This window comes from Galleria mellonella, unplaced genomic scaffold (genome assembly GCF_026898425.1).
Source record: "Galleria mellonella isolate WM207_F2 unplaced genomic scaffold, CSIRO_AGI_GalMel_v1 utg57, whole genome shotgun sequence".
Taxonomy (NCBI): domain Eukaryota; kingdom Metazoa; phylum Arthropoda; class Insecta; order Lepidoptera; family Pyralidae; genus Galleria; species Galleria mellonella.
This window is the reverse complement of record NW_026442119.1, coordinates 9,380,788-9,398,079: the sequence shown is the minus strand read 5'-3', so window position 1 is coordinate 9,398,079 and position 17,292 is coordinate 9,380,788. Positions and strand designations below refer to the sequence as shown.

Below are 17,292 nucleotides of genomic sequence, written 5' to 3'. Positions count from 1 at the left end.
CTTATGAATTGCACTAATGTAAACTATATGTATATGCAATACTATCACTATTATTCAAATAAAATATGTCCAAGCTCTCTCTCTCTCTTTCTCTCTCTTTTATTTAAAATGTTCTAAACCAGTAAACTTAGATTCTTAGTATAGTTATGTAATAATGCCACAAAGCCTTAGTATATTGAAAAGATTCAGCACCTTTGTATCTACATAAACTTGATGTCACAAAAGATACTGTCACTGCCTAAATTTCCTATCCTCTAGTATATATATCTCTAATAGTAGTCAATATAAAAACACGGTAGTTTTTCGTATGTGTCGAACGAAGGGTATCGCGAACGACGCAGCATCCCGCCGTCGTCATGGCAACGCGATAAAACCTCGCCTTTTCATAGCCCTCTAAGCAGTATCTACTGAAATTTTAGACTATTTATATATTATATTATTTTTCAAAATTATTCATTGGGTAAATCTAACTATTCTATAATTATAATATGTTTAGATCTAATGGAGAGTTAAAATTAAATTATGCCCTATTGATATAATTCAACCTTTTACTTTAAAATTTTCTGTGAGTTTTCATTGACGAAACCTGAAAATGTCAGATAATTTAATCATTTACTACAGTAAAAGCTGATTATTCTTAAAAAAATATTTGATATATTCAAGACTTTATCAGTATTCATAGATATGAGTATGATTGTAATATATATATATATATATATATATATATATATATATATATATATATATATATATATATATATATATATATATATATATATATATATGTATGTATATATATATATATATATATATATATATATCTGTGGTAGAGGTGTGGTAGTATAATACTCTACCACAGATATATATTACAATTATACGTTTAAATGAGGAATGTATATTGCTTTAAACTATTTAACGAGAAATGTTTAGATATATCTATAAGTATTCATATAATTTTAATTCTTATAAAGAATAAGTATCTCATGGTCCTCAAATACAGAATAATCAAACTAGACAGCCTTATCGCCCAGCTACTCTTAAATAGATAAATTACAACGTAAAATACATGTAGACAAAGTCATATGATATTCGCTCTAAATACATTTCTTTCTTTCAATTTTCTTTTTGGCAATCTAATCTTCTGACAAATCTATGATTTTAAAAGAAGAACATACTTCTTTTTAAGTTAAATGTTGTCTCTGTCAATTTCCGATATACTATACTAGGTACTCTTCAAATCTAAAAGCGCTTGTGCTCTACGCGGAGTAGTTTCCAATTGACAATATACCTACTGCCGCTGACGGCGTGGGGCAATCGCTCGCGGCTTGTAAGCGCTTTACCTCCTGCCCTCCCTCCCACTTCTTACTAGAGCATCTCGAAATCGTATAAAAATATGTACATTATATTTCTTCAAGAAAATCTCCCATATTACGTGCTGATACAAGGTAGGTAAAATGTTATACCAGCAGCCCATTCTAAATTTTTTGCCGCAATTGTCTGCTTTAATAGAACATAATGAAAATGTAAACAAATAAATAATTGACACGACCATAAGACAGTTTGCGGGTGTGTAATATAAATTAAAGTTTATTAATAAAGTAAGAATTATTGACTAAAGAATAAATTCATACCCACTATTCACACCTATAGTCTTTACGACTTCAACAAATGTAAATGCAAATAGATCAACGATGATATTGCATCATTAGAGGTACGATATGATAGAATTAATTCCATTTGACACACATTTCTCGATTCCACAATTGTACCTACTACAATCGCACTGACCGAGACACGAATATCCACAGCTAGAGAGACCTCTTTCGTGCACAATCAACATACAAAGACAAGGGGCAACATTACGCGGGCATCACTTCATTGTGGGCACCGCTCTAATTGTAACTACACTCTTGGGTACCATCACCCGCTCAGCGCTCCGGCGGGTAGGCGTGTACCACTAATCTTCGACCCCTACATACCGATATTCGACCGAACGACCCCAAATGAACATCAAACTTATCGGAAACAACACAAAGTCCACATTCGAATAGACATTTTAGGTCGTATTTGCAAACGTAGCGAGGGTTAACGCACACTATCAAGTCATTAAATTGCATCGCCTTTTTAATGAGTCTGAAAGTGAACAAAGGATATTGAGAGCGATTACATTAAGTACCCTGTTGTAGTGTCGAGGTAAGATAGTTTGTTTAGTAAATTTGCTTTTTTAGTAAGTCGGGATGTCAACTAGCAACTGGGTACAACAATATAGTAAAACATAGCAAGTAACTTCATATATTATGTTATATCTGGGTATAGATGTGAAAACGTTAATTGTTATAATACACAACGTATGATTTTTTTTCTAAAAATACAATATTTACATAATTTTCTTTCTTTACTTATTCATAGACATTGTAGTAGATATTGATCTTGCTAATAAACTTTGTTAGACTTAAATTGTAAGACTGACATAAGCATTATGTAGCTAAGGCAAATAATGCTTTGTTTATATTAACAAATGTTATGTCAACTAATCTATCAAATGTTTTTACAATAATTTTAATTAATTTACGGAAGGTTTAAGTATGTATAGATCAAGCGAGCGAATCATCATAGCTTTAAATGCCGTTTATTGACTAGATTTCTGAAAATCTAATTTATTAATTTTGTTTTTAATTATATATAAATGTATCATAATATAAATGTAACGACCACGAACTGCCAAAACCTAATGATAATATTCCGAAACACATGTATTATTTCGAAGTACTCTTCCTCAAATTATGGATCTACTAGTATACTAACAATATCTCGCAGCTTAACTCCCATGAACTAGTATATTATGTACTCTATCTGCTAAATTAGGATATGTCCTACCTGGTACTAAATTTCATTAAAATCCGTTCAATAGTTTTTATGTGAAAGAGTAACAAACATCCATCTTTCCATGCATTAATCCATTCATGCAACCTTACAAAATTTCTCATTTATCATATTAATACGATAATTGTAGGTTGTATGTGAGGTGATAGAGATGCAAACAGCCAAATGTAAAATAAATTTAAAAATATGATGTTAGAGGGCACAAGAGAAAGGGGTAGACTGATAAATATATACATGGGACAGATACAGAAATAGTCATGTCAAATAGGGTGGTCAAAGAAGTGGTCTCGAATAGAGCTGGCTAAAAGAGAATGCATGATTTAATTGCCCTAACATGGAGAAAGTGTTAAATGAAAAAAGAAGGAGAAAAAAGTATGATAATATTATTGTTACCACTTGGTAAAACTTTGAACACATTAATATTATTACAAAATATTTGTACTTTATCATAAACTATGGAACAGAGAAGTTCTTATGTTTATTTTTATGTCCTGGTTACTTTATATACAACCTACACTAATGTCATAAGAATAAAGCCGAGATTATTTATTCTTATACATATGCACTACAAAATGGCTACCACGGCACCGCAATTTTACACAGACACTTATGTTTACGTAAATGTACACCAGTAACATATTACCGGCTTCCCTCATATTTACCCGATGAATATGCTATAAAGTGATATCACGTGATCGTTTTCGGTCGGGTAATAGTTATAAATTACCCGGGTAGTTTATAAAAGCCGGTTAACCCGAGGTAAGCGGACAAGGAGTATAATTTATTATTGGGAAATTCGCGGGCGCGTATTAAAATACGCGCAACGTAGTACGGATCATTTTATACGTAACTAGTTTTTATACGCAACTTTCTATGCGTAACCGGAATACGTTAATTGATCGGGATGAAAGTGGTCTATGTATTTTTACATCGTAAATAACTGTATACTCAATTTCATGGTTATATTGTTAGTATGAATTATTTCCAATATATATCTATTTATCTATCCATTCATACAATAATCTCAATATAGCGATTTTAGAAACTACGAGACTATACGACTCGCACCAATGGTCATACTGTCATAGATACGCACTAGAACCGGCAGAGAAACAAGAAATATGGTTCCAACGCATACTGTATCATTTCCATGTGCGGGGTATTCCGCTGAGTTATTATAGAACTAGTACAATCTCATACAAAATTATTTCGTAAATGATAATTTTACAAAGTAACATAAAATTATTATTTTAATATATAGTTACTAGGGACAGATACGCGATCTAAAATTATATTATTTCTCACCATTATTCTCTCTATGTATTTATGTATTTTTAAAATTAGTGGATGCGTATTTTATATGAAATCCCTCAGTGCAAACTACAAAAAATCACTAGAAACATATATATTTCGATTACTCGATGAGTTATATTAAGCAAAAAAAGAGTTTAATACTATCTCTTCTTTTTTTTAATAGATAGAGCCAATAGGCCGATATAATGAAGTAGATACCAAATACACCTTTACATATATATCTTGATTCGTCCACTTTCTTATCTCAAATATATAATAAAGCTTAGTCCTCATGAATAACAATTCGTAAAGGATGTCTTAATTTGCATGGTAGAAAATTGCCATTAGGTGGTCGGCTTACATTATTTGATTGATTTGTTTAAACAGATATATATTTAATTAATAAAATAATGCTATGTCAATAAAAATACAATGCTATATTACAAAAATACTAGTAAAGATATTATATTTCTACATCAGTAAATGTAATTTCCTTGTAACTGTACAACGTGTTTTATATTCAGAAACCGTAAGAAGTGTTTATCACTGAAAACTTTTAAGGCATTTTTGTATACATATTTACGAGTATTACTAGATATTTACAACAATAATAGAATGGAACTTCTTTATTTAAATTTAAAATTATACATATTACGAAAATAGATATGTGGGTGTGTGTGTATGTGTGTGTGGTAGGAAGGGATATTAGTAATGAAAATCAGTGTTCCCATTGCTAGCGAAGTATTTTAACGGGTCAACCTTTTTATTGAATTAACTACAATAGTTTCCAATGGGGATCGTATGGAAGTCGACTTTACAAGGTATATGGCTAATAATAGACCCGCTAGATTATATTACTAACAATCCTATTTTCCCATTGGATTACTTATTAATTTATAGCATATTTTTGTATAAGATTGACCTTTGAATACATCATGATGTTACCTAATTCTATAACAGAGAAGAAGGGATTGTTAGTAATAGTGTGGTTAGTTCCCATTGCTATCAACACACCCTATCAGGTCGACCTCCACACGGTTCCCCCTGGAAACTATCGTGATTAATTTATTGTTGAATTCGTCGCGATGGGCTAACTGACCTGCCTTTTCATCCTCACCTATCACTTTGTACTGGTACCCCACTAGTGTATATCGATAGCGCAAGCGAGGTTACCATGCCAATTTCACCCATTAAAAAAAGTCTAAAACAAGTAGCGTAATATTTATAAATTTATAAATTCTCGATTCACCAAAAAACATATTTATTCGTTGTATAAATTTTATTAATAAATATAAAGTTATAGGCATCAAATAGACGGTACATCAAGTCGGAATGCTGTTACATAAAAGCAATCGTAACTTCTGAAGAGCTTCGAAATGTATCGGAACTCTTGATACGAGTCAGGAGTAGCAAGGTCGACTACGGCGAGGTTTAAACTTTCCAAACAACTGTCTAGTACTTCTATCTATTCTATTATTAACCCATGATGTCACACTGCTTGATAAAGGTCTCCACCATCTTCTTCTAAAAGTTCCTGTTCTTTTTTTATGCAAATTAGAATGGCAAACAAGCTGACGGTCCACCTGATGGAAAGTGGTAACCGTCACCTATAGATATGAGTAGTACCATGAATCAACAGAGTATAGTGTTTCGCCCATGATACCCCCCCCCCTATGCGTTGCCATTCCTGAGGACTCAGGTGTTATTCCTTTGTACCCTGTGAATTCACTACCATATCCCACCCTTCAAACCGAAACACAGCTATGCAAACACAACTGCTTCACGGTAGAAACACGAACGGGACAGAGGTTTTTAGTACTTGTACATATTTTTAATGGGTGATAATGAAATGGTAACTTTGACTATTTTATTAGTTTACATAGGCGAGATTCCAGTGAAGGCTAGGTGAAGATGAAGTCAGGTCAGTCGGACTATTATGACATCAGCTGGAATGAACCATAAAGGTTTCTAGCGGATAGCGCATGAAAGTCATCTGACGAGTTATATTACTAGCAAAAAGTTCACTACTAACGAAAGAACAATGTACTAGTAGAGTAATTTCAAATTTATTGCTATATTATCTGAAAGTGGTACATTACACTTCTTAAATTTACGAGAAAAATTAAACTAATTTGAGAAATATTGAAGTTTAAAGATTAATTTATTATAGAAGTTATTTTGTACAACGACAATTACTCATTTTTTTTTTCTTACAGTGAACTACGAATTTTTATTAATGGTGAAAAATTGTCTGGTTATTTCCATTATTTGTTGGGATTTAAAAATTACTAACATGCTAATTACTTAAGTATCGAAATGATTCGAGTTACGTGTAACAGACGTATAATATACGTACATAAATAATAAACGCAATTTTCGAGCAAGTGACTGAAGTTTTATTTCAGTTTAGTTACAGATTGTCAAAAATAAAATAATGTATATTATGAATGGTTCATATTGTATACAAGTTGACATAAAACCGATAAAAGAGATCGCGCATATTCAACTGTACAGGTACACACGCGAACAAACAATAAACAGTAACAAAATGTTGAAACAAACCACCGCTTTGTATACGCATCCGAAAACCAAAACATAAACGTTATATCGGCCGATCCAACCAAACGGCTCTATCAAAATATAACGACCGCGATAAAAACGATGGAAAAGAAAGCAAACGTTTCCAGCGAATTTCCAAAGATCGTACAATAACAGCATCCACGATATCTGCGTCCTTCTCTTACACGAGCAATGAGTATATTACGGTCCTTCTTACGGCGAGTTTTCCGTTTTATAGGCGAGTCGATAATATTCGGACCGCTGTAAGAGATATGAGTGTTAAATATTTTATGATGTCCAGTGATGACGTTGTACGCCTCTGTATGTCTAGGTTATCTACAAACAAGACGATACGTACATTTTTCTAGAAGAAAAATTAACTATTTTATTTATATACTTCATTGCAGATGCTAATAATATATACACATATATAATATTGGAGAACGAATGTAGAAACGCTAGCTTAACTTTGCAAATTTTCTTTTAGCAAATCCAAATTGGAAAGAAGTATTAATGTCAGCAAGTCGTACCGTATATAATATGTGACAATTTATAAATAAAATAATGAGCTAGATAATATTTTGCTTTATACATAGTATAGGTACACACATACATATACTTATGTATAAACTCTCTTAAAAATATTTACGGTTAGGCATGGGAAAGGAGTTCCACACTCTAGCAGAGCGGACTATTAAAGACCTGCTGTAGTGTGAAAACGAGTGAGGAAAAATTTTAGGAAGGAGAGACTTAGTCGTTCGACAGGTGTGGGCGTGGTATATACCACGGGAAACTAGAAAGTCAAAATATTTACGAAGATAAAACGAAGAAGAAAGGTTGTACAGAAGACAATATAAGAAAAATAGCATGAATCAGAAAAATCTCGACGCTTACAAATTGGAAGCAATTTTAATTTGGTATATAAGCGAAGATATGATTGTATTTTCGTATCTATCTTAAAATATAAAATATTTATAAAAGCATGTCCGATACACATTAATAGGATGCCATATCGATTTAATAGTTTTAACTCGATTGCTCATAATTTACGCGAAGGAACTATTAAAAATGGAATCGAAAGCGATAAATTACATTTTTCCGCTTACTGTTCTATTCTATTTTAGTCTCTTACGTGATATATGAATAACTGAGTTATTACTGTAATTATGTACTAATAATATTATTAAAATCAGTACAGTGACTTCTAGAAAACACAACATACTTAGATCACTTAATGTGTTCAATTAAACCATATTATCTAAACGGCATCCATGCAATTATCTTAATTCTGATTTATGTTTTAATTAAGCTCTCCAAAAGGTATCTAAGGTACTTATAAATTTTGCTATCAATTCAGATATAATTATTTTTTTAAAAATTGAATATTCATCAACAATTTCAATCATACGTATACCTGATTACATTGTACATTATACATTATCTCCATACGTAAATGTAGGTTAGTATATCTGTACATCAAATAAACAATTCAAGCTTGATAAATACAAAGATATTCAATCTATACTCGATTGGATGTACTTAATTACTACTCAGTTTTTTGTCACGTTTGTCTCTTGCAAAATGTCTTGGTGTAATGTCATTAATCTTAGGAGGCTGGCAGTGAAGCAAACGACCTCCCGTTAAGACCCTCCATGAGCTGGGTGCCCCGTAATATGCTTGTAATTCCGGAAAGGCGAATAACTAAACACCAAAAATAAGCACGCCAAACGCAACCTTCCACTAATTGCTATTAGTGTCATTAACGCTTGCACAACATCCCCGGTCTTGCAACGTTTAGCCACACAAGCAAATGGAAAATAAGAAAATAAAGGAATCCCAGAAAAAAAGGTACGTAAGATGTATTTTTTCGCAGAGGAGCGTGTCGGTAGCATTGTTAAATATATCGTTCAATCAGTATCTCGGGGAACGGCTAGGAATTAGCGTTTGGAAGCGAACGACGCGGCGGAGCGACGAGTCCTCTACCCTTTTATGCGGCGTAATAAAAACAGAAATCTTATTTGAATTTGGAAGACGAATTAAAAAAAGAAAATGAATTCCACACTAATTCAAAGCAGAGAGGTTTCTAGATGGGTTTTCAAGGATAAGAAGGCTTAGATAATTATTCAATTAAATCCCGTCATCATTACTAATACTAAGGTACCTTAGTACATAAATAAGGGTGAAGACGATATACAAAGTCAAAATTATTAATTAAAAATATCTTCATCCTTACTAATATGTATATGATTAATATCTAATAACAGTTATAAGCAATTTATTAATTCTAATAATATTTTGTAGGTCGAAAAAACTAATAAAAGGTAAGCGAATTACCACTCGTCCCCATTGATCCTTAGCTATCGAAAAGGTTACGGAGGCACTTCGTCTTCATTCGAGAATCCCTTTAAGGAATCGTATCAGTTGTAATGAAAGCTAATTCTTTCATTAACTCCCCGTGACAACAGGAAAAATTGTAAGGCAAACGAAAACAAATGTTGAGAGCCATTCAATGAGTTGTATAATTTGGAGCTGATGAAACTATTTCGATTAGAAAGTACTTGTAAATAATATTCATTTTACGTTTAGTTATATTATAAATCTACTTCAAAAAGAAGGAGGTTCTCAATTCGGTAGTATTTTTTTATATTTCTTACTTCAAAACTCCGTCAGCCCTAAACCGATTTGGAAAATTCTTTTTTTATTGAATATGGATATATTTATAGATTAGTCTCATAGAAATTTTTATCGAGATTTGTTCAATGGATTAGTTTTGAATTCAAAATAACTGATTACGCCACAATTAAAGTCTTTTTTTTAACACAATCTTTCCTGAAGAAGCCTGCGTGTCCTTATTTTCTTATAAGTACCTAATTATTACTGACATTGAAATAAGAAAATGAGTATATTTGCTCCTATATGGCGATTTAATGGCTCAACTAATGAAATTTTATATATACCTAGTAATCATGTATAGAGCATGGAGGACATAAAAACATATAAGTATGTTCTTATGTCCTATGTACTGTGTAATTTCCAAATAAAAGAATATATGTACATACATAATAATTTTTCTTGATCATTCTATATATTTCATTACATACGAAGTCGTTGGTATATCTATTATTTCATACACTTTGTTCAACAAAAGTCTTACATTCGTACAAATTAACTTTTACCTTTTCACAAATTATAATGGAATTCTCTTTTACACATTACAATGTTGAAAATATAGATTTACCTATTTTAAGAGAGTCTTGCATCTCCCACATGCAATATATCCCATTTATCGAATGTATAAATCGAAATCCGATCTGACAAGGCGTTAATGGGTAGCTCAATGCAATTTAAGCTACCCCACTCTCGTAGAACGAATCTACTTTTTATAAGCACATTTTGGTACAAAAATGGAGTCGCTAAGTGATTTCACTTGGATTTTTGACTAGTACGTTTTTAGCGTTTCTTTTTTGATGTTGAACTATTTGATATTCTGTTTTTAATCATCTTTCAATATTAAGTGTTGAGAAAGCAGCTGGACACCGATTGATTCAGAGATTCTAAGATTGAATGCCAGCCCTGAACTTTTCATATACATATTTAAACCGTTTAAAGATAATTATAATTTGCTTCATACTTCTGCGAATACGTAAAACCACCGTGTAATAGGAAGAAAGGGATTGTTAGAAATTTTATCTAATATTTCTATTGCTAGCAATATCATCTATCAAGTCGACCTCCACGTGGTTTCCCCTGGAAACCATCGTGGTAAATTCTTGTGGAACTTGTTACTATAGATTAACTGACCTGTTAACTACAGTGCAGGCAGGATTACTATTTCGTTCGAAGTATTAAAAAAGAATCACCATCTATCCAGAGACCTTCGTGTATTGCGAAGGTGGCTTAGAAACTTTTGACAACGGAAGATGCCACCTTCACACGAATAAATATTTATATTATTCAAGTTCATACTAAAAAGTTAGTATTATTAGGAAAAAGAAAATATTCCTTTCCTCTCTGATTTTTATGAAGCTCTATGCCAACTAGTCCAGAAGACGAACATTATAGCTGCACCCTACGACATCTGAAACTAGCAATATAAAGTGAAAATTGAATTTACAACTGACAATTGGAGATCGTTCCGATAAAAGGCGACCCCTTCGGCTTGTTTGCCGAAATAGACTTTTAAAAGTTATCTTCTTATGAGCCGACTGGTGTATCTTATTAATTAGATGTTACCTAACATCTGTTTTGATAATAAAAATATTTCACCAACAAAACTATTATAAGTAAAAACTTAAAACTATTATAAAGAAATATTTTAAATTTTCTATGAGTATAAAAAAATCTAATTACAAAAATGTCAATTACAACATGTTTCATATAAGAATTGTTTAAATAATAAAATCCCAACTTATATAATTTGTAATATCGAGTATAACAAAATTAGACAAATACAAGTTTAATGTTCTCACTTATAACTAGGTTTCAAATTTCAACAATTATTCATTCAATTAATAAATATCTAAGTGTTTTATCACAAATGTACAACTAAAAACACCAATTATTTTATTATTGTAGTATAATATCTGTTAAGATGTGTAAGATGTTTAATTTCATTTTATCTTTAATAATTGTTATAAAAATTTAAACAGGCATTATAACAATGAACATCAGTCTCCGCATAAGAGCTTCAGATCAAGGCGCTGTCATAATTGAGCAAACAACAGACAAGCAAACCAATGTAATGCAATTTACAAGGCAGGCAATCACGAGAGCTAGCCACATTGTTGTGCAGCCGACGTCAAAGAGCCAAAGGAAGGAGCTCAGTGTTGCTTAATAATTAATTGGCGCTTAAACGCGCTGACGTCTTGCTTGCGCCCCCGAGGGGGGTACTAACTGCACCTATGCATATGCTTCTCCATAAACGGAGATAGGTATTGAATTTATAAGACGTGTTATCCTTTTTAGTGAAATTCTATTTTAGATCAAAATTGTACTAAGATATATATATATACCTATATATGAATACAGGAAATGAAATCGTGAAATAATATAATTGTTTCGTATGTTATACTAGCTTTTAACCGCGACTTCGACCGCGTGATCAGGCGGTGATTGTGCCAAATTTCATAGTGCTTGGTTAAGTAATAAAGGTGCCAAAAGGTAACAAACGAACAAAGTCACTTTTATATGTATCTATAATAAGATATACAATCAACTATTTTTTAATCCGTAACTTTATGCTTGTAATATATTGACTGACCAAGAAAAAAGTAGTCTAAGACAGTCTTTATCTCATTGCATACATACATATCAAAATTCAAGGTGTCAAAAGATAACAAACAAACAAAATTACTTATACATTTACAATATAAGGGTAAGAGTATCCCAATAGTATACTAGATAGAATAGATATCATTAATCTTCACTCACTTCACCTCCTTATAAAGCGATTGTTTTATTACTGAATTTTTATTTTTTCCGAAGAAATATGAACAAAATTATATAAAAAATCTAGCCTCCCATATATAAATAATGTACCATCCAAAAGATTACAGTAGTAAACTTAGCAAAAGTAAAAAAAAATACAAGGAAAGGTAACAAAGAGAAAACAATGAGCGGCCTTATCGCTAAAAGCGATCTCTTCCAGGCAACCTTTGGATAGAGAAAGTAATTATAAATAGTCAGGTAGGGGACACGATAAAAATTTATTCGTTTTTAAACATATACCATTTATACTAATATGACACACCCTACTGACAAATTAGTATTGTATTTACGTTGTTTCGAAAAATAATAATTAAAGATTGTTGTCCATAAAAAAACCGGCTTCAATTCTGACAAAACCAGTTATTGTAATATAAAAATCAAACTACCAAAGTGATTTTGGTAAAATTCCTATGGGACTAGTTTATAAGTATGTATATATATATATATATATATATATATATATATATATATATATATATATATATATATATATATATATTATTATACATTACACTATTAAAGTATTTTTAATTCATATACTTAGAATCAATACCAAAATCACACACCCCAATCATGGTCATCAAGTAAATGGATATTAAAATAGAGGACAAATTCATGAACTACAATTAGTTAAACGTAAAATTGGAGAAGATTAGGTATATCAATCATATAAAGGTATTATTACTTCAAATCTTGATAACTAATTGAATGAGCCACTCGTAGAAATTAATTTTAAACGATGCTTTGCTTTTTTAAAAAGCCAAGGCTTTACGAATAGTATTTCAGATATTCAACCTGTTTCCATTGCATATCTTAATTACGTTCACAATAATATAAGAGTCCATTCAAATTTTTATAGGATAGAATAATTACAATAAAATCAATTTCTTAGTCCGTAATTTAGATATTATAAAAAATATTAATAAATTAATCAAAAATTATCAACCAAAGAACAACCATATTTTAGTCAAATTAGAAATAATAATTTATTTACTAACTACAATTTTTCAAAGAAAACATGTTACATAATGCATAAGACAGACTTATAGCTGATTAGCATTCTCTACCAGTCAACCAGTTAACCTATTTTTGTAACATTATAATTTACATGCGTGTAGTAATAATTTTATGTTATAACAACAAAGGTTGTAAAAAAGTTTTAATTACTATATAACGATCTCAACATTAGGAAAGAAATGAAGAAGAAAGGTTCCTGAGTGGCCACCCTGTACAGGTAAACGCAGTGTAGGACGACCCTCCATGAGATGAAGTGATGACCTCAAATACATTGCAGGAAGTCATTGTATGCAGGTGACTCTGGACTGTTCTTTATACCAGTCTGTGGGAGAGGCCTACCTTCAGCAGTGGACGGATAACGACTGAGAAGATGATGATGGCGAATATCAACATAGACAATTGATCTTTATAAGTTAGAACACTCCAACTTTATAACAATATCCAGCATTAACAGTTTGATAATTGAGGTTACAATTAACAAGCTTGGTTAATGTATAAATATTTCAATATTCTAAGTACCTGAAATATTTGCATGCAGATGTCTAGCGTTGACGTGTGTCTACTTATAAACTATATGAATAAATAATGCCATATCCGAACACAGCCAATGTATTTCGGTGGTAAAGACACGGTTACAATTTGTTTGCTATCTGACCCCTGCTCACGCGATGCCATCATAAAAGTAACAATTAACGTTAGTTTGTTTTACTACCAACTACCATCGCTGTTTGTACGAGTAGTAAAACACTAACACTTTTCTTCAAAGAGATGTCACGCGTGAATGTTTAGTTGATACATTTACATCGCTAGTTTTATGACCACCGCTAATGAATGTTTTCAAATATATACAGCGATAAACATTCAAAATAACCACAGCAGTGGATTTTAAAACTACTAATACTAATTAATGTTATTCATAGACTGTTATATCTATTATAAAGTTAAAGAGAAAATATTCAACTTTAAAAAATGTTTTATTGGTCTTATTCAATCTATATTAGCTGAACAGCTAAAGCAGAAATTTTTTAACATCTCTGTAAATTATTGACACCCATTAATTCCTCTCTTTCCGTGTCTAGACAAAATAAATAAAACTTTATTAGAGAAATTAGTTCAGGATACGATAGGGCTGATATACCTGAAGAAGGTAAAAGTCCTTAAAATTAAAAACAAAAATGTTTACAATTAGTAATATTCAACGTTTCTTTAGTTTTATCTAAATGTAAAATATCATTTTATTTTTCTTAAATATTATACAAAAGAAAATACAAAAGGGATTCTATTATTAGACACTCCCAATATTATTTAAGCCTCGCCAATATGGTAGCATTACAGTTGAAATTCCCGGCGAATGGATGAAAAGAGGGCGGATGATAAAACCCCGTCACTAATTAAATGGGCCTGAGACGTCCTGTTCTTAATAGATTTGTCGCTAATTTGAAGTAATTTCGTCGAGCTCTACGTAATATCAAACGCAAAATTGAAATTTAATTTCAAGTTATATAATGAAAAGATAATCAAGAACATTATGATCGTTATTTTTCAAATATTAAATTGGCAAGTAATACTATATATATAATGTTTAACGGAATGTATATAAAAAAGAACACAGGTCGAAATATAAATTTTTTTATAAACATTCCGTAAAATTTCATAAACCCCGCATTCATGCACGTGCTCGACTTAGCACTCATTCTTTTTTTTCAAGCAGAGTTGTTCAGTTGAATACCTTGTAATATAGTACAATAAAAAATGAAGTCCTTAAATTTTTTTTTCAAAAACATTGAGTTTATCACTGACAATGAAAATTTATTTTAAATCCCTACATAAATTGATTTTTGTACGGTTCAGAATAATAAAAAAGCTAACTATCCAACATTTATACAGCGTTATGAATATCACACAATATTTACTACTTATCATGTACGTCATAGACGTGTATAGTTATTGACACTTATATAAACTATGTTAAGACGTTTTTAACAAATTTAAAACAAAAGTAAAAGTTTATGTTCGTCGTTTTAAATTTCTACAAATATTTAAATAAAAAGTAACGAAAATCGTTCTATAGATTAGATCCAACATCGGCATCGGCGTAGTTGCAATTCATCATTATTATTCCAGACAATTTATCAAGCGGTTAGCTCTCTTCGCCCGAGTGCCCGACCGGATCGCACATTCTAACGAGATGGTGAATTTTCACCGAATAATTTGCGAACCAACGAATCACGTATTGGAATTGAGAATGAGGTCGAAATTGAGATAGAAGAGTCGGACATGGCAGATAAAAGGAGTCGGAATTGCGTCTGGAACGGTAATATGGACGATAATTATTAATGATCTCTCGCCAATGCTTTAAATTTACGTGATTCTAGGGCTATTTTAGTAATTTCTTCTTACTATTATTTCTTATTTTTTATAACAAAGTGCCCTATTATAACAAAATACTATTCAACATTTTTATTAAAGGAATATCTAATATAATACATATTTTTACAGATTGGTTATTTTCCAAAAATGTCCTTGTTAAATTATTAAATTAGCATGAAATTTTCGGTTTGTCATCGGAGCGCCTACGACCGAGGGGTCGATACGATTACCGGAGCTTATTACTGCGACTTTATCATATTTCAATTTACGATCGTCACTAGGACTTATCGAGCAGAAAAATCAGGGGGCACACTCACAGCGCGATATAAATCAGAAATGAGACATCTCATTACGTTCATTGATTTATTATCAGCATCGGGTACCGAGACTCATTCGCAATTTAAAAAGTAAAATTACTACGGCAGATAATATTCACAAGCGCCTAAACTCGTCCGCTAATATTCATAGGAATTTTAAGGCGTAGCAGCATTAGATAAGTCGACGGTTAAGAAAATGCTTGGTGGGAGGGAATAAGAAAATGGTTCTAGTTGTTAAGTCTTACACAGTTTCTGTCGCTATCTCTTGGATAAGAAGCCTAATCACCAGTCGTCGTGTCTGTATCGGGCCGGCGGAGCGCGCGAGGATTCCCTTGGGTACGCTTTTGCGACCAGTTTTCTTTTTTGGTTTACATTACACTGTAAGTGTGCCGAATTCTTTTGTTGCGCCCCGCTTTCTGTACAGATTTGCGTGATTTGTATTGTGTTTATTTAAATTTAGTTTTTTTATACAGTACACTTGTAATTTAATTGCAAATCAATAAACAGATAGCAATTATAATATATATGTAAAATAGTAGGATTTAAAACATGTTAATGTAACATATTGAGAAAAATTCTCAAATAAGTTCCAAAGTGTAAAGCAATTAATAAAGAGACTTATAAAGTTATAGAAAGTTCCACGGTTACAGCAAACCGAGCCATTGTGGGGTCGCGCACCAACAAACTTGCACTTGCAAACTATTTGTAATATAAATTTACGACATTCAACACTTGCTTTAAACACAATAAATTACGATTATAGTATAATATGCACTTACACTAATCCTATCTGTTTTATAAATGAGAAAGTACCGGTAATATAATATCATAGTGTAGTAGTAAATAATATAGTATTCTATATAAAAGTAGTATTAAACGTTTATGTATGAATATTTATGAATGAATCTATTATTATGTCCTTTTTAATTTAAAATAATATTTTTTATCAGTAAATTTTAATTTCATATATATATATAATGTGTAATGGAACCTGCTTTTTTTTAACACATTTAACTATAAATGTTTAAGAACATGACGACAATTAAATATTAAATTTATTGAAATTCTGATCCTCATAAACCGTAAAAACAAATGTAAAACTCAAAAGGAAAAAGGGCATAATGGATATCAGCAAGTCGGAAAGGAATTTATTTAGCGAGAAAAGAGAGCCGCGAGGCGGCGTGTCTAATGAGATAATATAATAGCAGTGATTCGCTCCTAACGCCGCTCAGAAAACCGAAAATTACCGGAAAACTGCACTGCGAACAAGGGCTTAGGAGGTCTCTTTTTGACGGAAATTATAATTACTGTACGAATAGCGATCTCGAAGTACATGTTACTATTTTATATAAATTAAGGCATATTA

At 31.4% G+C, this 17,292-nt stretch overlaps 1 protein-coding gene across 6 annotated transcripts in view; it reads right to left on the bottom strand.

Moving 5' to 3' along the window:
* The window catches only part of LOC113509847 (transcription factor collier), an 87,066-nt gene that overhangs the window by 23,949 nt on the left and 45,825 nt on the right, over positions 1-17,292 (bottom strand). The window lies entirely within an intron of this gene.